The sequence below is a fragment of the Myotis lucifugus genome, unplaced genomic scaffold (genome assembly GCF_000147115.1).
Source record: "Myotis lucifugus unplaced genomic scaffold, Myoluc2.0 scaffold_21, whole genome shotgun sequence".
Classification (NCBI taxonomy): domain Eukaryota; kingdom Metazoa; phylum Chordata; class Mammalia; order Chiroptera; family Vespertilionidae; genus Myotis; species Myotis lucifugus.
The window spans coordinates 11,591,151-11,614,589 of NW_005871069.1; positions in this window are offsets into that span (position 1 = coordinate 11,591,151).

Sequence of the window (23,439 nt, forward strand, 5' to 3'; positions counted from 1 at the left end):
GACACAATGAAAGGAGTCCTGAGAGGGAAGTTTATAGCTCTACAGGCCTATCTCAACAAACAAGAAAAAATGGTAGTAAATCATCTAACTCTACATCTCAAAGAACTAGAAAGAGAGCAACAAGAAAAGCCCAGAGTGAGCAGAAAGAAGGAGATAATAAAGATTAGAGCAGAAATAAATGACATAGAGACCAAAAAAAACAATATATAAAATCAATGAAACCAAGAGCTGGTTCTTTGAAAGGATAAACAAGATTGATGAATCTCTAGCCAGGCTTACCAAGAAGCAAAGAGAGAGGGCCCAAATAAACAAATCAGAAATGATAGAGGCGAAATAACAACAGACCCCACAGAAATACAAATGGTTGTTAAATAATACTATGGACAACTCTACTCCAGCAAACAAGACAACCTGGAGGAAATGGACATATTCCTAGAAAAATACAACATTCCAAAACTCAATCAGGAAGAATGTAAAAATCTCAGTAGGCCAATAACTATGGAAGAAATTGAAGCAGTCATCAAAAAGCTTCCAGCAAACAAAAGCCCAGGGCCAGACGGCTTCTCAGGGAAATTTACCAAACATTCAAGGAAGAACTAAAACCTATCCTCTTCAGACTACTACAAAAAATTCAAGAGGAAGGAACATTTCCAAGCTCATTCTATGAAGCCAGCATCACCCTAATACCAAAACCAGGTAAAGACAACACAATGAAAGAGAATTACAGGCCAATATCCCTCATGAACATAGATGCCAAAATCCTCAAAAAAAAATCTTAGCAAATCAGATCCAGCATTACATCAGAAAGATCATACACCATGACCAAGTAGGATTTATCCCAGGGATGCAAGGGTAGTACAATATCTACAAATCAATAAACGTGATACATCACATAAACAAATTGAAAGAAAAAAACCACATGGTCATATCAATTGAAGCAGAAAAAGCATTTGACAAAATCCAACACCCTTTCTTGATGAAAACTCTCAGCAAGGTGGGAATAGAAGGATCATACCTCAACATAATAAAAGGCATATATGACAGGCCCACAGCCAACATCATACTCAATGGACAAAAACTAAAATCATTTCCCCTAAGAACAGGAACAAGACAGGGATGCCCACTATCACCACTCCTGTTCAACATAGTACTGGAAGTATTAGCCATTGCAATTAGACAAGAAGAAGAAATAAAAGGCATCCAAATTGGAAAAGAAGTAAAACTGTCCTTATTCGCAGATGTCATGATATTATACCTAAAAAACCCGAAAGACTCCATCAAAAAACTATTAGACTTAATAAATGAATTTGGCAAGGTAGCAGGAAACAAAATTAATGCCAAGAAATCTATGGCATTTCTATACACCAATAGTGAACTTACAGAAAGAGAGACTAAAAAAGCAATCCCATTTACCATCACACCAAAAAATGAAGACACCTAGGAGTAAACTTAACTAAGGAGGTAAATGACCTCTACTCAGAAAACTACAGGATGTTGAAAAAAGAGATAGAGGAAGACATAAACAGATGGAAGAACATACCATGTTCTTGGATTGGTAGAATCAACATCATTAAAATGTCCATACTACCCAAAGCAATCTATAAATTCAACACACTTCCCATTAAAATACCAACGGCATATTTCACAGACCTAGAATGAACTCTCCAAAAATTCATCTGGAATAAAAAAAAAGTCCCCGAATAGCTGCAGCGATCCTGAGAAAGAACAAAGTAGGTGGGATCTCAATACCAGATATCAAGCTGTATTACAAAGCCACTGTTCTCAAAACTGCCTGGTACTGGCACAAGAACAGACATATAGATCAATGGAATAGAATAGAGAGCCCAGAAATCAGCCCCAACCAATATGCTCAATTAATATTTGACAAAGGAGGCAAGAACATACAATGGAGTCAAGATAATCTTTTCAATAAATGGTATTGGGAAAATTGGACATAAAAATGCAAAAAAATGAGACTAGACCACCAACTTACACCATACACAAAAATAAACTCAAAATGGATAAAAGACTTAAATGTATGACGGGAAACCATAAAAATACTAGAAGAATCCAAAGGCAACAAAATCTCAGACATATGCCGAAGCAATTTCTTCACCCATACTGATCCTAGGGCAATGGAAACTAAAGGGAAAATAAACAAATGGGACTACATCAAAATAAAAAGCTTCTGCACAGCAAAAGAAACCATCAACAGAACAACAAGAAAGCCCACTGCATGGGAGAACATATTTGCCAATGTTATCACTGATAAGGGTTTAATCTCCAACATTTATAGGGAACTCATACAACTTAACAAAAGGAAGATAAACAATCCAATCAAAAAATGGGCAAAGGACCTAAATAGACACCTTTCAAAAGAGGACATTCAGAAAGCCAAGAGACATATGAAAACATGCTCAAAGTCACTAATCATCCAAGAGATGCAAATCAAATCAACAATGAGGTATCATCTCACACCTGTAAGAATGGTTATCATCAACAAATCAACAAATGACAAGTGCTGGAGAGGATGTGGAGAAAAAGGAACACTCGTGCACTGCTGGTGGGAATGCAGACTGGTGCAGCCACTGTGGAGAACAGTATGGACTTTACTCAAAAAACTAAAAATGGACTCCCATTTGACCCTGTGATCCCACTTCTAGGAATATATCCCAAGAAACCAGAAACACCAATCAGAAAGGATATATGCACCCCTATGTTCATAGCAGCTCAATTCACCATAGCTAAGATCTGGAAACAGCCTAAGTGCCCATCAGTAGATGAATGGATTAGAAAACTGTCTTACATCTACACTATGGATTACTATGCTGCTGTAAAAAAGAAGGAATTGTTACCATTTGCAACAGCATAGATGGAACTGTAGAGCATTATGCTAAATGAAATAAGCCAGTCAGTGAAGGAAAAATACCACATGATCTCACTCATTTATCGATAATAAAGACCATTATAAATTTATGAACAAAAATAGATACAGAGGCAGGGCAGCCTCGAACAGACTGTCAAACTACAGCGGGAAGGCCGGAGATGGTTGGGGGGCAGGAGGGGAGGGTAAGAGATCAACCGAAGGACTTGTATGCATGCATATAAGCATAATCAATGGACATAAGACACTGTGGGATAGGGGAGGCCAGGGGACTGTCAAGGGCGGGGGAAAAAAGGAGACATATGTAATACTCTTTGTAATACTTTAAGCAATAAAACAATTTTAAAAAATAAAGTAAATATGAGAATTAAAAAAATAGCTTAGAAATGTTCCTTTTCTTGTATTTTTTTTTGGAATAGTTAGAGGAATATAGGTGTTATTTCTGTTTTGAATGTTTGGTAAAACTCCCCTGGGAAGCCATCTGGACCAAGGCTTTTGTTTGCTGTGGCGGGAGGAGGGGTTTTACTGCTTCTATTTTATCAGTTGTTATTGGCCTGTTCAGGTTTTCTGATTCTTCCTGATTTAGTTTTGGGAGATCATATTTTTCAAAGTATTTATTAATTCCATCCATATTGTCCAGCTTGTTGTCATATAGTTGCTCATAGTATTTTCTTACAATCCATTCTTTTTTTGTGGTATCAGATGTTACTTCACCACTTTTGTTTCTGGTTTTATTTATTTGGGTCCTCTCTCTTTATTTCTTGATGAGTCTGTCTAACAGTACATCAATCCTGTTTATCTTTTCAAAGAACCAGCTCTTGGTTTCATTGATTTTGTTGTTGTTTTGGGTTTTGGTTTTTGTTGTTGGTGTTTTGTTTTTGTTGTTGTTGTTTTGTTTGTTTGTTTTTGTCTCTTTCTCCTTTATTCCTGCTCAAATCTTCATTATTTCCATCTTTCTGCTTACTCTGAGGTTTTCTTGTTCTCTGTCTAGTACAGCCGTGGGCAAACTATGGCCCGCGGGCCGGATCCGGCCCATTTGAAATGAATAAAACTAAAAAAAAAAAAAAAGACCGTACCCTTTTATGTAATGATGTTTACTTTGAATTTATATTAGTTCACACAAACACTCCATCCATGCTTTTGTTCCGGCCCTCCGGTCCAGTTTAAGAACCCATTGTGGCCCTCGAGTCAAAAAGTTTGCCCACCCCTGGTCTAGTTCTTTAAGTTAAAAAGTTTATTATTAAGTAGAGGCCTGGTGCACAAAAATTTGTGCACTGGCGAGGGGGGGGGTGTCCCTTAGCCCCACTTGTGCCCTCTCACAGTCTGGGACCCCTTGGGAGTTCTGCTGTCTTAGGCCCGATCACCGGGTGGCAGATGGCAGGCCCAATCCCTAGATTCCTGCCCCGCCTCCCCGGGTCACGCACAGGGCAGGTCCGATCGGGAAGTTGGGGTGCTTCCCCCGGTCGCACACAGCGCAGGGCAGATCAGGAGTTGGGGGTGCAAGAATAGGGCTTCCTTGGGCCAATTGCGCCACCAAGCCCCACCACGCAGGGCCGTACATGGGGGTCCCAGCTGGGGGCGGGGCTTAGGCGGCACATAGGGGCCCGGATGGTGGCTCGTGCTGGCCTGCCCTGCCTGCAGTATGCAAATTAGCCGCCATCTTTGTTGGCGGTTAATTTGCATATCACGCTGATTAGCCAATGGGAGGCGTAGCAAAGGTGCAGTCAATTACCATGTTTGTCTATTATTAGATAGAATTTTTGTATTTTCGGGTAGGCCTGTAGTGCCATGAACTTTGCTCTCAGGACTGCTTTTGCTGTGTCCCATAGATTTTGGGTTATTTTGTGTTAATTTTCATTTATTTCAGCACGTTTTTTTATTTCTTTCTTGATCTCATTGGTAACACATTCTTTGTTTAATAACATGCTATTCATCCTCCATATGTTTGCATGTTTTTGAGTGTTTTTACCATAGTTGATTTCTAATTTCATTCTATTTTGATCTGAGATGCTTGATATGATTTCAATCTTCTTCAATGTGTAGAGACTTGTTTGTGTTATAATATGTGGTCTATATTTGTGAATGACTCATGTGCACTAGAGAAGAATGTATAATCTGCAGATTTGGGGTGAAATCTATAATAATAAAAGCGTAATGTGATCATTAGACTGGATGTCCTTCCAGACGACCTTCCAGATGAAGCTGGGGCTGCGAGGGAAGCCTGGGTCCTGAGTGCCTGCTGGCAGCTGGAGGGATGCCTGGGTCCCAGGTGCCTGCTGGCGGCTGGAGGGAAGCCAGGTTCCCGGGTATCAGAGGCTAGCCCAGGTCCCAGGTGCCAAAGGGAAGCTGGTGTCGGCAGCCAGGGGAAGGAAGGCCTACTCTTGCACAAATTTTGTGCATTGGGCTTCTAATATTCTATAAATGTCAATTAAATTCATCTGAGCTAGTGTGTCATTTAGAGTCACAGTCTCCTTGTTAATTTTTTGTCTGGAAGATCTATCCAGTGAAGTCAGTCGGGTATTAAAGTCCCCTACTATCATTGTATTATTGATCTCTCCCTTAAAGTCCTCTAGGAGTTATGTTTTGGGTTTTTGTTTTGTTTTGTTTTGTTTTTTGGTTATTTTAATATGTTTTGGTATTCCTATATTGGATGCATATATGTTTGTCAGAGTTATATCCTCTTGTTGGATCAATCCCTTTAGTATTATTTAGTGGCCTTTGTTGTCTCTTGTGATGGCCTTCATTTTGAAGTATATTTTGTCAGATATGAGTATTGCTATGCCACTTTTTTTATTTTTATTTTCCATTTGAATGGAAATTTTTTTCCCATCTCTTCACTTTCCTCCTGTGTGAATATTTTGTTCTGAGGTGGGTCTATTGTAGACAGCCTATAGTTGTGTCATGTTTTTGCATCCATTCAGCTACTCAATGTTTTTAGATTGGAGCATTTAATCTATGTAAATTTAAGATTATTGATAGGTCCTTATTTTTTGCTATTTTAATTCTGTATGCCTAAGTTTCTCTCTCTCTATTTCCTCATCTCATTATAGCAGTTCCTTTAGCATTTCTTGCAGTGCTGGTTTGGTAGTGATAAACTCCTTTAGCCTTTTTTTGTATGAGTTATTTATCTCACCATCTATTTTGAATGACAGCCTTGGTATATATCATAATCTTGGTTTCACATCCTTGCTTTTCATTACTTTGAATACTTCATGCCATTCCCTTCTGGCCTGTAGAGTTTCTGATAAGAAATCAGCTGACAGCCTTATGTGAGGTCCTTTGTAGGTAACGAATTGCTTTTCTCTTGCTGCCTTTAATATTCTCTCTTTGTCTTTAATTTTTGACATTTTAATTATGATGTGTCTGGGCATGGACCTATTTGGGTTCTTCTTGCTTGGGACTCTCTGTGCCTCCTGTACTTGTGTGACTTTTTCTTTCACCAGGTTAGGGAAGTTTTCTGCCATTATTTCTTCAAACACATTCTCTATCCCTTGCTCACTTTCTTTTCCTTCTGGCACACCTATTATGTGAAGACTATTATGTTTCATGTCCCACAGCTCCCTTAAGAGGTCCTGTTGGTTATTAATTGTGGTGTTTTTTTTTTATTTTTGGTTCACTGATTGCATGATTTTTTCATCCTATCTTCTAATGCACCGATCTGATACTTGGCTTTCCCTAATCTGTTGTATATTCCTTCCTCTGTATTCTTTATTAGTGCTATGTCATTCTCCATCGTTACTATATCTTTTCTCATGCTGTTGAGCATCTTTGCCATCATTATTCTGAACTCTATTTCTGATAAATTTCTTATCTCCACTTCATTTAGCTCTTCTTCTGGAGAATTTTCTTGTTCTTTCATTCGAGTTCTTTTGTTTGTTTGTTTGTTTTTGTTTGCCTGTTTAAGTTTGTGACAATGTATTAGGTAGATCTGCTACACCTCCCAATCTCTAGTGCAGGACAATGTCAAATGCTGTTTTTGACTAATTATATCAGGCAAAGTCTCAGAGCCTCCAGAGACCTCCCTCTGTCTGCAGACTTATTGGATTCAGTCTTGATTAACCTCATGCAACCATCACAGGTGGGGTGAGAGGTTTTCCAACAGGGTAGGGCAATTGCTTCTGCCTGGAGGCTAAGTGTTATTCACAATCTCTTTATTTATTTATTTTTAATTTTATTTATTTTTTAGTATATTTTTACTGATTTCAGAGAGGAAGGAAGAAGAAGAGAGAGATAGAAACATCAATGATGAGAGATAATCATTAATTGGCTGCCTCCTTCACACCCCCTACTGGGGATCGAGCCTGCACCCCAGGCATGTGCCCTTGACCGGAATCGAACCTGGGACTCTTCAGTTTGCAGACCGATGCTCTATCCACTGAGCCAAACTGGCTAGGGCCACAGTCTCTTTATTTGCCTCAGAAACTCCACAGGGTGAAGCAAAGGGTTTTCCAATAGGGTGGGGCAAATTTCTTCCCCCGCCCCCTGCCCCCCGCCCCCCGCCCCTGGGCATAACCACCTCCATAGCAAAGGTCTGCCTGAGAAAGATGTCCTCCACAGTGGTAGGGAATGACTCAGCACAGGAAACTGGGGTATTTGCCTTCTGAGCTCTAACCCCAAAGCCCCCAACCTGACTTCTGCTCACACAGCTCCATTCCACTCTTCCCTCCCTCTGCCAGAGCCCAAGATTCGTGAATGGCTGCACATAAAATTTTGTGCATTGGTCCTTTAACAGGGTGCCTGCATTTACAGCCATCTCTCCCTGGAAGACAGTAACCCAACTGCTTTTTATAGCCCTATGTAATGTGAGAACCTTTCTCAGTTCTTGTCCTCTCTGCTAGGGATCCCAGCTTAGGGGTTATACTCCAGAGTTCTCAGTGGCAACTCCCCACAGAGGAGATATCTCTCCAGAATTTCAGCTGCTGTTTGTGGGTGCCCAGCCAGCCCTTTCCCACCTCTGCCCTTCCTATGAGTCTTTATGTGGTCTCCACTTTCCATCCTTTTTAAATCAGAGTTCTTTCCAGCTAGTATTCAGTTGATTATTCAGGATGGGTTGGGGGTTTTTTTACGTTTAGATATAATTACAGTTTGGTTCTGGGAGTGTGTCTGTGTAGCATCCACTTACTCTGCTGCCATTTTTAATCCATTTGTCTTTAAAGGTTTGAGCTTTAACTATTAGAAGATACTTCATTTTCCTTGTCAATACCTCATTTTGCTCCATTTCAACATTTTTAGATTTAATAGTAAATTTGTTCCTAACCTCCTCTTCATTGTTAAATCCAACTGAAATCCTAGCATATCAACTACTTATTTAGTTTCTGTTTATTTGTTTCTGTTTTTATTTTTGCTTTCTGCAGTGATGCTGAAAAGAAATTGGAAAATACATTTCAGAAGGGTCTGTGCTTCCTGGGCCAATCCAATATTAAAGCAATCATTAAGTTTAAGTGCCCTGAAAAAAGCATGTCTGGAAAACATTCTCTCTGTTTCCATGGCTTTTCAAGACTTCAGTAATGCATAGACCTCTTCCCTGTACATTCTGGTTAATTGTTCATTCACAAATATTACTGAGCATCTTTATCTGTGTCAAGCACTGAGTAAGATATGAGTCATACAGCAGAGAGGAATGAAGTTTCTATTTAGAGTCAGGGCCTATAATCTTTTTAAATTGAGCAATGCTATTAGAAAAAAGCCAGCTCACCCATTAAATATATTTATTTATATATTACATGCATGTGCTCCTATTCCAATATATTATGCAATATGAAAATTTATAAAAATAACTATATTAGATAGATGAAATTGTCAATAGTTAACAAGAAATATATGTTCTAATATTTTCTTTCCACAACCCACTGGATTAGCTTGCATCCAACTAATATGTGCTTGCACTGTACTTTAAAGACCATTGACCCTGGGGACCAATGTTTAATACATCTGTTGTTTATATTTAAACTAGTAGCCCAGTGCACGAAATTCGTGCACTGGGGTAGGGGGGAAAGGGGCTCCTCAGTCTGGCCTGCACCCTCTCCAATCTGAGACCCCTCAGGGAATGTCCAACTCCCTGTTTGTGCCCACACTTTTAACAGATAACAGCTCCATTGTTGTTTCTTTCTTATGCTTAAAACCATTGGAATTAGTAGGTATTCAAAGTGTGTATACATTTTGGGGGGACACCCTGTATATCTCTAGTCAGCAGTGAAAGAAACCAACAGCAGATTTGGAACCCCCAGACAGGGAACCTCGCTCACTCCCCACATGTCTCCCAACTTCACTTTCTACCTTCGTGGGCAGCAGGAGAATCAACGTTTTCTCTCATTAATTCGGAAAAGCACGTCCTGTCACCCGCTGTCCGACAGGAGTGAGCTAGGCCCCAAGCAAGCAAGGCTCAGTCAGGGCAGCCTTCGCTCATGGGTACTGGCACCCAAAGTGCACATTCCTCCTCTACAGTCGCCCCGATTATCCCACTGTTTCACTGAGAGGACGGAATTCCTCTCCGCCTCTGGGTTCTTGATCTTGAACTCTGACCGAAGGCACCTCAGCGAGGGCCGCCCGTGCCCACCAGGTGTGTCTATCTGCATCTGCTCCCGCCTCAGCACCTGCATTAACCCCCCAGAGGTGATCTCGTAGCTGCACTGGCCTCTGTGGGAACAGAGCTTCACCACTCCGCCCTCTCACTGTCATCTCACAGGCGCCCACCCTCAGCACCCAGAATACCCAGACACTCTCCAAAGGACGTGAGCGCATCAGAGGGAATGTGTGCACATCCTGTGGGGGTGTTAGGCATGCTGGGTTGATGGAAGTGCTGTGGGAACTTGTGAAGGCCTTGGTTTGCAACTGTTGCAGGCACGGGAGGGTGACAGTGTGCTGGGGGATGTTCGCACGCCAGCGGGGGGATGTGCACACCAGAGGCCTCTGGCTTTGCAGATCCACAAACCCCCGTGGTGCGGCCAGGAGGACGTCAGTCTGGCCCGCCACGGTGGCTGTCCCTGCGATCCTGCACCTTTTGGGCCAGGAGGCGGATCTTGAGCAGCCACTCCTGGGCACTGATGGCCTGCAGGCGCTACTTCAGCTCAGCCTGCAGGCTCCACTTGGCGCACTCACAACTGTCATCACTGCCATGTGGGGAGTACAGGCCGCCCTCCGCCGGCCTGCCTCCCCTGTCCAGAGGCTCTCTGCGCTGCTCACCTGTCCAGAGTGACTGGGGCTGAGCGGAAGCCAGGCATCCTGCCCTGCCCAACCCCGGCCGATCTGCCCCTGTGCGAGCTGCTGCCCCGCCGGGAAGGGTCACGGATCCGGGTCCCAGGACCACGGACAGCCTCAAGCACTGCCCCCTGCCCGGCAGGGTCACAGATCCGCGTCCCAGACTGCAGACAGCCTCAAGCGCTGCTGCCCCGCCCACCAGGTCACGGATCCGGGTCCTGGGACAGTGGACAGCCTCCCGCACTGTCCCCCGCCCAGCAGGGTCACAGATCCAGGTCCCGGACCACGGACAGCCTCAAGCACTGCCCCCGCCTGGCAGGGTCACAGATCCGGGTCCCAGACCTTGGACAGCCTTGCCTGCTGCCGCCCGCCTTCAGTATGCAAATTAGCCGCCATCTTGTTGCTTCAGGGTGGGGGTCCTGCTTGGGTGCCTGGCCAGTCTGGATGAGGGGATGATGACTGTTTGCAGCTGGTCACACCCCCTTCAGGGTGGGGGTCCCACTAGGGTGCCTGGCCAGTCTGGGTGAGGGACTGAGGGCCGTTTTCAGGCTGGCGGGTGACTGAAGCTCCCAACCTCTCCTTTTTTCTTTTTTCTTATTTTATTCTGGGGTTTATTTACCTTCTATGGCTGTCACTGGAGCTGAGAGCCGGCTTTAATTCTGAGGCCCGGCTGCAGCTCTGAGACCTCGGCTGCTGAAAGCAAGGATCTAGGTTTGTTCTATAATTGAAACAATGTTGCGGTCCTGCTGTCTGAAGCCTGGCTGGCTTAAAGCAGGTTTCTGGAGTTTGTTTAGATTCTATAATTGTAACAATGTTTCTTAAACTGCAAACTCAGAGGCCGGCAGCAGCAGGCGGGGAACATTGGCTTTCTCCATCACTGAAGCAAGCAAGCCTCCTGTTTGCTTCAGTGCCTGGCTGCCGGCCGCCATCTTGGTTGGCAGTTAATTTGCATATCGCCATGATTAGCCAATGGGAAGGGTAGCAGAGGTATGGCTAATTACCATGTTTGTCTATTATTAGATAGGATAGTGAATATGTTACATGAAAGCGCATACTTTGAATTATGTTACAGATGAATAAACCTCTTTGTAATATGAACTTTAGAATTACATGTCAATGCAGCAAAACAAAGTAAAAAGAAATATATTTTTCTTTAAACTTCTGCAATGTCTCAGGCAAAAAAAGTCATGATTATAGGTTTGGTAACTTAATAATGTATGGCATGAAATGAGTATTACAGCTTGGAATTCTGACATAAAATATAAATATTTTATCTTATGATTATATTTGTATTAATTAATAAGAATTAAATTTAATGAGCTGACCATGCAATATAGGATATAGTCATTACATAATGTCTATTATGCAGTTGAAAAAATAAAATAGTGACTGGTTAATGGTTGTGATTCTGTACTAAATTCTTCTTTAGCAAATAATGGGGTGTTCTTTGCTATCCTAATTCATCCTACTACTACACTAATAATTCTTTTAAAAATTTTTTCAAAGATGAATTTAAAAAGCAACAAACAGATACAGAACTAGTAATTGCTGAGGGTGTGGTGAATAAAGGGTAGCATCTTGTCATTTTTAGATACTAAAATCTTAAAATTTAAAAATATATACATACTAGAGTCCCAGTTCATGAAATTCGTGCACTGGGGAGTGTTCTTCAGCCCAGCCTGCCCCCTCCCCAATCTGGGACCCCTTGGGGGATGTCTGGCTGCCAGATGTCCACAGGGATCGGGCCTAAATGGGCAGTCGGACATCCCTCTCACAATCCAGGACTGCTGGCTCCCAACCACTCGCCTGTTTGCCTGCCTGATTGCCCCTAACTGCTTCCGCCTGCCAGCCTGATCACCCCCTAACCACTCCCCTGACAGCCTGAATGGCACCTAACTGCTTCCCTGCTGGCCCAATCGCCCCCAACTGCCCTCCCTTATAGGCCCGATTGCCCCCAACTGCCCTCCCCTGTTGGCCCGATTGTCCCCAACTGTCCTCCCCTGCAGGCCTGGTACCCCCCAACTGCCTTCTCCTGCAGGCCCAGTCGCCCCCAACTGCCCTCCCCTGCAGGCGTGGTCCCCCCTAACTGCCATCCCCTGCAGGCCTGGTTCCCCCAGTGGCCCTCCCCTGCAGGCCTGATCCCCCCAAACTGCCGTCCCCTGCTGGCCTGGTCACCCACAACTACCCTCCCCTGCCAGCCATCTTTTGACCACATGGGGGCGGCCATCTTGCGCATGGGCGTGATGGTTAATTTGCATATTACCTCTTTATTATATAGGACTAGAGGCCTGGTGCACGAAATTCATGCAGGGATGTGTGTGTCCCTCAGTCCAGCCTGCACCCTCTCCAATCTGGGACCTCTTGAGGGATGTCCGACTAAACAGGCAGTCGGACATCCTCTCATAATCCAGAACTGCTGGCTCCCAACTGCTCGCCTGCTTGCCTGCCTGATTGCCCCTAAATGCTTCTGCCTGTCAGCATGATCACCCCCTAATCACTACCCTGCCAGTCTGATCGACACCTAACTGCTCCCCTGCTGGCCTGACTGCCCCTAACTGCCTTCCCTTGCCAGCCTGGTCACCCCTAACTTCCCTCCCTTGCCAGCCTGGTTGCCCCAAACTGCCCTCCCCTGCAGGCCTGGTCGCCCCCAATTGTCCTGCCCTGCAGGCCTGGTTGCCCCCATCTGCCCTCCCCTTCAGGTCTGGTTTCCCCCAACTGCCCTCCCCTGTTGGCCATCTTTGACCACATGGGAGCGGCCATCTTGTCTGTTGGAGTGATGGTCAATTTGCATATTACCTCTTTATTATATAGGATGTGTAAATAAATGTGTATGTGTGTATGTTTCTAGCTACAAACCATAGGGTTTGAAAAGATAAAGAATTGATAATACATAGAAAATTCCCTTAGAGGTATAACTGAGGGTCCTGATTTAATGTGTGACTAATATGCAGGCCCAGCACTCTATTCAATTTCTTTCCACAGTACTTTTCTACAAGCTCTAGGGTGCTGCTATTTTTTTTTTATCCTCACCCAAGGATATTTTTCCATTAATTTCTAGAGGGAGTGGAAAGGAGAGGAGAGGATGGGCTGGTAAGCCTCAGCCCATCCCCTTATGTTGATTAACTCATTGAGGCAGCAAGAAACAATAGCCATGGCCTGAGTCCTGTTTCAGTTCCTAAAGCAGGACCCTGCTGGCCACATCCCCATGAATTAGCCTGAGGGACTCTGAAGCTGACCTCAAGACATGAATTCATGATTTACTACTGATACCTCACTCCTGAGCACCCAGCCAGACCCACAATACCAAAGCTCTTACTCATGATAACATGAGTTTTGCTCTCTAAAGCCTCTTGTCTGCAGCCACCCACAGGGCTGTATTTCTGGAGCCCGAGCTCACCTTCTCAGATTGGTGCCAATCCTAATGAACTACTCTTCTTGACTGCACACTCCTGCTAGTCCATTTCTTTCCAGTCAGTGTCCACAGGCAGACGACCACTTGTCCATCTTGATTGAAGTATGAAACAAAATCTTAGAGATTAAGGATGAAAATACAATATTGGAAGTCAAAAGGGAGAAAACAGGTTCTTAAGAAACTTCAGCAATCATTCCCCAAAGCTTCTGAAAGCCTCACTTTATATCTAATATAGAATCAGAATATTTTAAATGGAAAAACATTGTCTCGAGTGAAAAATGTCAAGCTAAACTATTTTAGGAAAGGGGGCATAACTACATTTGAGATCTCTGGATTTCATGAAACTTAAATGTGTAGTACTAAGAAAAAGTAGCTTATCTGAAAAGGTTACAAACTATATGACTCCAATTATATGACATTCTGAAAAAGTCAAAACTGTGTAGACAGTAGAAAGATCAGTGGTTTCCAGGGATTGGATGGTGGCAGGGATAAATAAGGCTGTGAAATTATCCTGAATTCTACAATGGTAGATACATGTCATTAAGTATATGTCAAAACTCACAGAATGTACAACACCAAGAGTGAACTTTAATGTAAATTATAGAGTTTGAATGATAATGTTGTGTCAAAGTAGGTCCATCTACTGTGATAAAGATACCTCTCTGTTAGGGGACGTTGGTGACGGGGGAGGTCCAGTTTGTGTGGGAGCAGACAGCATATGGGAACAAGGCTCTGAACCTTTTTCTCACTTTTGCTGTGACTCTACAGCTGCCCTAAAAAAAATAGTCTTCTAAAAATATCTGTTTTAAAAAACCTACAAGCTCTAGGGTGCTGCTATTTTTTTTTTATCCTCACCCAAGGATATTTTTCCATTAATTTCTAGAGGGAGTGGAAAGGAGAGGAGAGACAGAGAGAGAAACATTGTTGTGAGAAACATTGGCTGCCACCCGCACGTGCCCCAACCAGGGCTGGGGATTGAGCCTGCAACCAAAGTACCTGCCATTGACTGGAATCGAACCCTGGACCATTCAATTCACAGGCCGATGCTCTATCACTGAGCCAAAACAGCAAGAGCCTGACATTTTATAATAACAAGTTAATATTTTTTTCAAATTCAAATTATAACATCTTTTTTTAGGTTTTAAGTAAAAAAATTCCATTATTGTAATTTTACATGAAATTATATGACAAAATGAGCCATTTTCATATAGATAGCCCAATGAGTACAATAAATATTGAACAAGCTTTTGTTGGTTGAAGTACTTTTCTATAAGTGTCATTGACTATTTCTGTACTCTCATTTGAACAACTAAGAGCAATGATTAATTGAAAACATTTTTAGTTTTCCTATGTTCGGAAAGACAATGAATCATAATAAAAAGCCATTTAGGAGACTGTACTTTGAAATAAAGCAGGATACTGAATGTAAAGCCCATAATAGATCATGTCAGAGGGAACTGTGAGACAGTGGACCAAAGAAAAATTATTGGACATCCTAATTATGACCTAAATCTGTTATCAGAGTTTAAATTAACCTTCTTAATGGTTTAATCTACCTTACAATGTTGGAAGAAATTTTAATCCTTAAGGCATAACCTCAGGGGAAAAAGCTTTACTCTTTTTGTTTCTATAGAAAACATACAGGAGATTAAAAATGGCAGCAGAGTAAGTGGATGCTACACAGACATGCTCCCAGAAAAAAATTGGTATTACAACTAAAATACAGAAAAACTTCCTGAATAATCAACAGAAAACTCGTAGGAGAGAACCCTGACACCCGAGGACCAAAAGTGGAGACCTCATAGAGAATGGTAGGAGGTGCAGAGGTGTGAAATGGCTGGCCAGGTACCCAAAGACATCAACTAAAGTCCCAGAGAGATATCTCAGCTGTGGGGAATTGCCACCAAAAACTCTGAGATCTAATCCCCAAGCTGGGCCCCCCAGCAGAGAGACCCAAAACTGAGGAGGATACCCATATAACATCTGGCTGTGAAAAGCAGCAAGGTGCTGTTTGCCAGGGAGTAACAGCTGAAAATTAGGACACCCTCTTAAAGGGCCAATGCACAAAATTCCCTGTGGAGCCACTCACCTTGTACTCTGGCAGAGGGAGGGTGAAGTGGACTAGAGCTGTGAGAGCAGACATCAGGACTGGGGACTGGAGAGGTAGAGCTCAGAAGGCAGACACCCCAAGTTTTCTGGTTTGAGTCATTCCCACATGCAGCAGAGGACATCTTTCCCACATAGACATATGCCTTGCCTGGGGGGAATACAGTTGACACACCCTATTGGAAAACACCTTGCCCTGAGGCCACTTAAGAGATTGAAATAACAATTAGCTCTAGGTAGAAGCAACTGCCCCACTCTGTTGAAAAAACTCTCCCCACAGCTGAGGACAATTGCCTGGGGGCAATTCCAGTCAGAATCTATTACTCTGTAGGCAGAGGTGGTCTCTGGAGGTCTGAGTCTTTCCCTGATCTAATTAGTCAGAAACAGCCTTTAACACTGTCCTGCACTAGAGATTGAGAGGTGTAGAGGATCTACCTAATACATAGTCACAAACCCAAACAGAAAGCCAAAATGAGGAGACAAAAAAACAACCCCCAAATGAAAAAACTAGAGACTTCTACAGAAGATATAAATGAAGCAGAGATAAGAAATTTATCTGAAACAGAGTTCAAAGTAATGATGGTAAAGATGCTCAACAACATGAAAAAAGATATAATAACTATGAAAAAAGAACAGTCTGAGATAAAGAATGACATAACACAAATAAAGAACACATTGGAAAGAATATACAGCAGATTAGAGGAAGCTGAGAATCAAATCAGTGAATTAGAAGACAGAGTTTAAAAATACCACTCAATCAGAGAACCAAAAAGAAAAAACAATTAAAAAACAAGAGGACAGCTTAAGGGAGCTGTGAGACAATGTGAAATGTAACAATATTCACATAGCATGTGCGCCAGAATAGGCAGAAAGGCATAGAGAAGGTGTTTGAAGAAATAATGGCAGAAAACTTCCCTAACTTGGTAAAGGAAAAATTCACACAACTTCAGGAGACACGGAGAACCCCAAACAAGAAGAACCCAAACAGGCCCATGATCAGACATGTCATAATTAAAATGCCAAAAATTAAAGACAAATAGGGAATATTAAAGGCAGCAAGAGAAAAGAAAACTGTTACCTACAAAGGAGTTCCCATCAGGCTGATATATGATTTCTCATCAAAAACTTTACAGCCAGAGGGAATAGCATGAAGTACTCAAGGTAATGGAAAGCAAGGATCTGAGACTGATTACTATATCCAGCAAGGCTATCATTCAAAATAGATGGTCAAATAAAGAGCTTCCCAGACCAAAAAAAAAAAAAAAAAAGGCTAAAGGAGTACATCACCACCAGGCTAGTATTACAAGAAATGCTAAAGGGATTGCTGTAATGAGAAGAAGAAACAGAGAGAGAAACCTAGCCATATAGAATTAGAATGGCAATAAATAAGCACCTATCAATAATAACCCTAAATGTAAATGGACTAACTGCTCCAATATAAAGGCATAGGGTAGCTGAATGGATACAAAAACATGACCCAACTATATGCTGTCTACAAGAGACCCACCTCAAAACATAAGACACACACAGGTTGAGAGTGAGGGGATGGGAAAAAATTTGCATGCAAATGGAAAAGATATAAAAGCTGGAGTAGCAATACTCATATCTGATGACATAGACTTCAAAATGAAGGCCATTACAAGAGACAACAAACATCACTACATAATACTAGAGGGATTGATCCAAGAAGAGGATATAACCCTAGTAAACATACATGCACCCAATATAGGAGCACCTAAATATATTTTAAAAAAACTTTTAGAGGTATTTAACAGAGAGATCGACAACAATACAGTCATAGCAGGGGACTTTAACACCCCTCTGACTTCACTGGATAGATCTTCCAGACAAAAACTTAACAAGGAAACAGAGACTCTAAAGGACACACTAGATCAGATGAATTTAATTGACATTTATAGAACGTTTCACCCCAATGCAGCAGAATATACATTCCTCTCAAGTGTACATGGATCATTCACAAAGATAGACACATGTTACAACACAAAATAAGTCTCCACAAGTTCAAGAATATTGCAATCATGCCAAGAATCTTATCAGATCACAGTGGAATGAAATTAGAATTCAACTACAGTAAAAACACCCAAAAATATTCAAACTCATGGAAGCTAAATAGCATATTATGAAAAAATAAATGGGTTACCAATGAATCAAGAAAGAGATCAAAAACCTCCTGTAAATAAATGAAAATGAACACACAACAACCCCAAATCCTGGGACACAGCAAAAGCAGTCCTCAGAGGGAAGTTCATAGGACTATAGGTATACCTCAAAAAACAAGAAAAATCAGCAATAAACTATTTAACCCTACAACTTAAAGAACTAGACAGAGAACAAGAAAAGCCCAGAGTAAGCAGAAAGAAGGAAATAAGAAATATTAGAGCAGAAATAAATAACATAGTGACTAAATAATCAATGAAATCAAGAGCTGGTTCTTTTAAAAATATACTTTATTGATTTTTTACAGAGTGGAAGGGTGAGGGATAGAGAGTAAGAAACATCAATGAGAGAGAAACATTGGTCATCCGCCTCCTTCACACCCCCTATTGGGGATGTGCCTGCAACCAAGGTATATACCTTTAACCAGAATCGAACCTGGGACCCTTCAGTCCACAGGCTGACGCTCTATCCACTGAGCCAAACCAGTTAGCGCTAGAGCTGGTTATTTGAAAGGATAAACAAAATTGATAAACCATTAGCTAGACTCATCAAGAAACAATGGGAAAGGACCCAAATAAATGAAATCAGAAACAAAAGTGAAGGAGTAACCACTGACACCACAGAATAAAAAGGATTGTAGGAAAATACTATGAAAAACTATATGCCAATAAGCTGGACAATGTGGATGAAATAGACAAATTTTTAGACAAATATAATCACTCAAAACTCAATCAGGAAGAATAAAAAACCTGAATAGGCCAATAACTACTGATGTAATTGAAGCAGAAAAAAAAAAAAACTGCCACTAAACAAAAGCCCAGGTCTGGACAGCTTCACAGGGGTTTTACCAAACATTCAAAGAAAGACTAACATCTATACTCCTTAAACCATTTCAGAAAATCTAAGAGGAAAGAACACTTCCAAACATTTTTTATGAGGACAGCAATATCCTCATGCACTCGGGGAGCGGGGAGAGGCGGGTTCCTCAGCCTGGAATGCACCCTCTTGCAGTCCAGGACCCCTTGGGAAATGTCCACTTGCTGGCTTAGGCCTGTTCCCATGGCAATGGGCTTAAGCTGGCAGTCAGACATCCCTCTGGCAGCCCAGGAGCCCTTGGGGGATGTCCAACTGCAACTTAGGCCCACTCCCCGAGGAACACTGCCATGGAGGCAGGAGAGGCTTCCACTCACAGCTCTCAGCCCAGCTTGTGGCTGAGTGAAGCTCCCCATGTGGGAACACACTGACCACACGGGGGAGCTACTGCATTGAGCGTATGCCCCATGGTGGTCAGTGCACATCATAGTGACTGGTTGTTCCCGGTCATTCTGCCATTAGGGACAATTTCCATATTACCCATTTATTATATAGGATAATGACCTCACAGAAAGAGAAACTAAAAACATAATCCCATTTACCATTGCAACAAAAAATTAAGATACCTAGGAATAAACTTAACTAACGATAAAAGACCTGTACTCAGAAAACTTTAGGACATTTAAAAAAAAGAGATAGAGGAAGACATAAACAAATGGAAGAATATACTGTGTTCATGGATTGGTAGAATCAACATCAATAAAATGTCCATACTACCCAAAGCAATTTATAGATTCAATGCAATCCCCATTAAAATACCAATGGAATATTTTATAGACCTAGAACAAACGCTCCAAAAATTCATCTGGAATTTTAAAAATAGCCAGAAAAGCCACAGGAATACTGAGAAAGAAGAACAAAGTTGGAGTGATCACAATACCAGATATCAAGCTATATTACCAAGCCACTGTTCTCAAAACTGCCTGGTACTGGCACAAGAACAGACATAGAGACCAATGGAACATAACAGAGAACCCAGAAATCAACCCAAGCCATTATGCTCAATTAATATTTGACAAAGGAGGCAAGAGCATACAATGGAGTCAAGACAGTCTCTTCAAAATAAAAAGCTTTTGTGCAGCAAAAGAAACCATCAACAAAACAACAAGAAAGCCCACCTCATGGGAGAACATATTTGCCAATATTATCACTGATAAGGGTTTAATCTCCATCATTACAGGGAACTCATACAACTTAACAAAAGAAAGATAAACAACCCAATCAAAAAATGGTCAATGGACCTAAATAGATGCTTTTCATAAAAATACATAAGGAAGACCAAGAGACATATGAAAACATGCTCAAAGTCACTAATCATCCAAGAGATGAAAATAAAAATGACAAGGCGGTACCATCTCACACCTGTTAGAATGGCTATCATCAACAAATCAACAAATGACAAGTGCTGGTGAGGATGCAGAGGAAAAAGAACCCTCTTGCACTGCTGGTGGGAATGCAGACTGGTGCAGCCACTGTGGAGAACAGTATGGACTTTACTCAAAAAACTAAAAATGAAACTCCCATTTGACCCAGTGATTCCACTTCAAGGACTATATCCCAAGAAACTAGAAACACCAATCAGAAAGGATATATACACCCTCTATGTTCATAGCAGCACAATATACTATAGCTAAGATTTGGAAACAGCCTAAGTGCCCATCAGCAGATGAGTGGATTAGAAAATAGTGGTACATCTACACAATGGAATACTATGCTGCAGTAAAATAGAAGGAATTTTTACCATTCACAACAACATGGATGGACCTGGAGAGCATCATGCTAAGTGAAATAAGCCAGTCAGAGAAAGATAAATATCACATGATCTCACTCCTTTGGGGAATATAATAAGCAACATAAACTGATGAACAAAAAATAGAGCCAGAGGAATAAAAATATTTTAGAATATAATAGAAGTAATCCTGTTATTTACAGATTTTTAATATTTCCTACCACTTTTGTGATATTATACTGTTAGTACAGTTTTGATATTATTATATTTAAAATCATTTTTTCTTGAAATATTAATTTTTATTGCATGTATTCTATTTAAAATCACTTTTCTTGATATATTAATGTTTATTCCATGTAACATTATTATATTTAAAACTAGAGGCTCATTACACAGAGAGATTTGCGCAATAGGCCTTCCTTCCCCTAGCTGCTGGCACTGGTTTTCCTCCGGCACCCGGGACCCAGGCCTTCGCTCCTCTGGCTGGAGCCTTCCATCTTTGCTGTTCCAGCTGGAGCCTTCAGTCTTCACTGCTCCAGCCAGAGCCTTCAGTCTTTGCTCTGCCGCTTCATGCCTACGTATGCAAATTAACCGCCATCTTTGTTGGGTTAATTTGATTACTCTCTTGATTGGCTGGTGAGTGTAGCGGAGGGATGGTCAATTTACATGTTTGTCTATTATTAGGTAAGATTGATATTCTTGAAATATTAATGTTTATTGGATGTAACACTATATTTAAAATCATTTCTCCTGAAATATTTAAAAAATATATACAGAGTTTCAAATGCTTGTCTCCTCTTATAATAACAAGTAGAGATCCAGTGCACGAAATTTGTGCACTGGAGTGGGGGTGTCCCTCAGCCCAGCCTGCACCCTCTCCAATCTGGGACCCCTCGGGGGATGTCCAGCTGCCGGACAATTTTCTCATAATCTGGGACTGCTGGCTCCCAACCGCTCACCTGCCTGCCTGCCTGATTGCCCCTAACCCAGTGTTCGGCAAACTGCAGCCCCTTGAGTGTGGCTCTTCCACAAAATACCACGTGCGGGCACACACGTACAGTGCGATTGAAACTTTGTGGCCACACTCAAGGGTCCAAATAGTCCCACTGATAATATCAAACAGAGTCATAAAGTTTTCTGTCGGACTATCAGTGTACATGTATACATTAAAAAATAAATATATTTTTCATCATCATATACTGTGTTTTTGTCGCTTGAATGAATTTTATTATTTCTTCAAGGTTCTTCACATACGTACACCTTAAGAGATATCAAGTAGGCATAACATGTTCTCAAAAAATTAGGGTTGGCACGCAGAAGAATTTTGAGTCAGAGATTTTGCTGGTTTTGGCACACACTCACAAAAAGGTTGCCCACCCCTGGTCTAGGGCTTCCTTGGGCTTCAGGATTGGTTTGAGGGAGGATTCATTCCTTGCCAGATCTCTGTAGTCTATGTATTAGCCCAATGCTGAGGCTGGCTTTCTTACGGTGATACAACCATTAACTCAGCGGTTCTCAACCTGTGGGTTGCGACCCCTTTGGTGGTCGAATGACCCTTTCACAGGGGTTGCCTAAGACCATCCTGCATATTAGATATTTACATTACGATTCATAACAGTAGCAACATTACAGTTATGAAGTAGCAACGAAAATAATTTTATGGTTGGGTCACAACATGAGGAACTGTATTTAAAGGGCCAGAAGGTTGAGAACACTGCATTAACTGAACACTGAGATAAAAACTTAATAATAGGGGCACAAGGGTAGAATAAAAATACATGATTTTTTCCTGCTCTTCCCTTCTTTTTCCTTTCCCTCCCTTTTTACTAACACAATATATAATTGATTAATCAAATGTATATGTTTAACCTTATGATCTAAGATTTTGTTGCAGTAGTCAGTTGAGCAGGCAAGAGCAAAAAGATTTAACCCAGCTCTGACCTTACAGCCTGGCCACCAGGAATGCAGAGGCTAATCAATTAGGTCTGATAAACATTGAGCTGATGCACCTGATCATCACTTGACCGGTTTTAGACCACCCTGTTCAAGGGACTAGTAATGAAGACATTCATCAAGCTCCGGACTATGTTGACCTCTGATTTCTGTAAGAATACGGTACCTAACTTAGGCCCAGAGTTAGGGGTGCATGAAGCAGTTGTGACTACCAAAATGAAAATTCAGGAAAGTTTCTAAGAAAAGAGAAATAGATGCTAGAGAGATAACCACACCACAATTCACTACATGTGGTTCTCAAAATTCCCACTACAGTGGGAATTTAAAAAAATAAAGAAAAATGCTTCCAGGTGTACCCCTATTCCCTGATCCCAAACCTCTGAGAGCCTGTACCTTAAAAAACCGTGAGCTTCTTATCTGTTGTTGCTTCCCCAGGACTTAGGGCATATTTTAGACATACAACAGAAACCATGAAAGATTTTTTTAATTGATTAAGTTTGAAGAGAATAATTAAGAGATAAATCATATTTGAGCAATATTTTTTGTTCCTGTTAATCATCAATGGAGGATAGATTTCCATTGATTTTTAGAGAGAGTAGAAGGGAGAAAGGGAGGGAGGAAGAGATGGAAAGAGAGAGAGAGAGAGAGAGAGATGTGAGAGAGACATATCAATTGGTTGCCTCCTGCACAAACCCCAATCAGGTCATGCATCGAACCTGCAACCCAGGTATGCTCCTTTTACTGGAAATCGAACCCATGACTCTTTGGTGTGCAGACTGATGCTCTACTTCTGAACTACACCAGCCAGGGCTCGAGCAATATTTTTAACTTGAATTTTAAGTTTGAAATATTGGGGGGTGCTAGATTGAATCAAATATCTTTGAAAGGAAATAGGAATTTTTTAGACAAAGTAATAATGGAGGCGTGGGTGAGATCTGATGCTGAAGGACCAGAGCTGTAGGCAGTAAGGAATGTTAGATGATAGGTTTACAGTTACAGAGAACCTAGTGGATCTCTAACCTAGACCCAGCTAATAATCAGAGACAGAATTGTGCTCATCGTGGGGGAGCAGGCCAGGAAAACTGTCCTGCTCCCAAAGAATGCTTC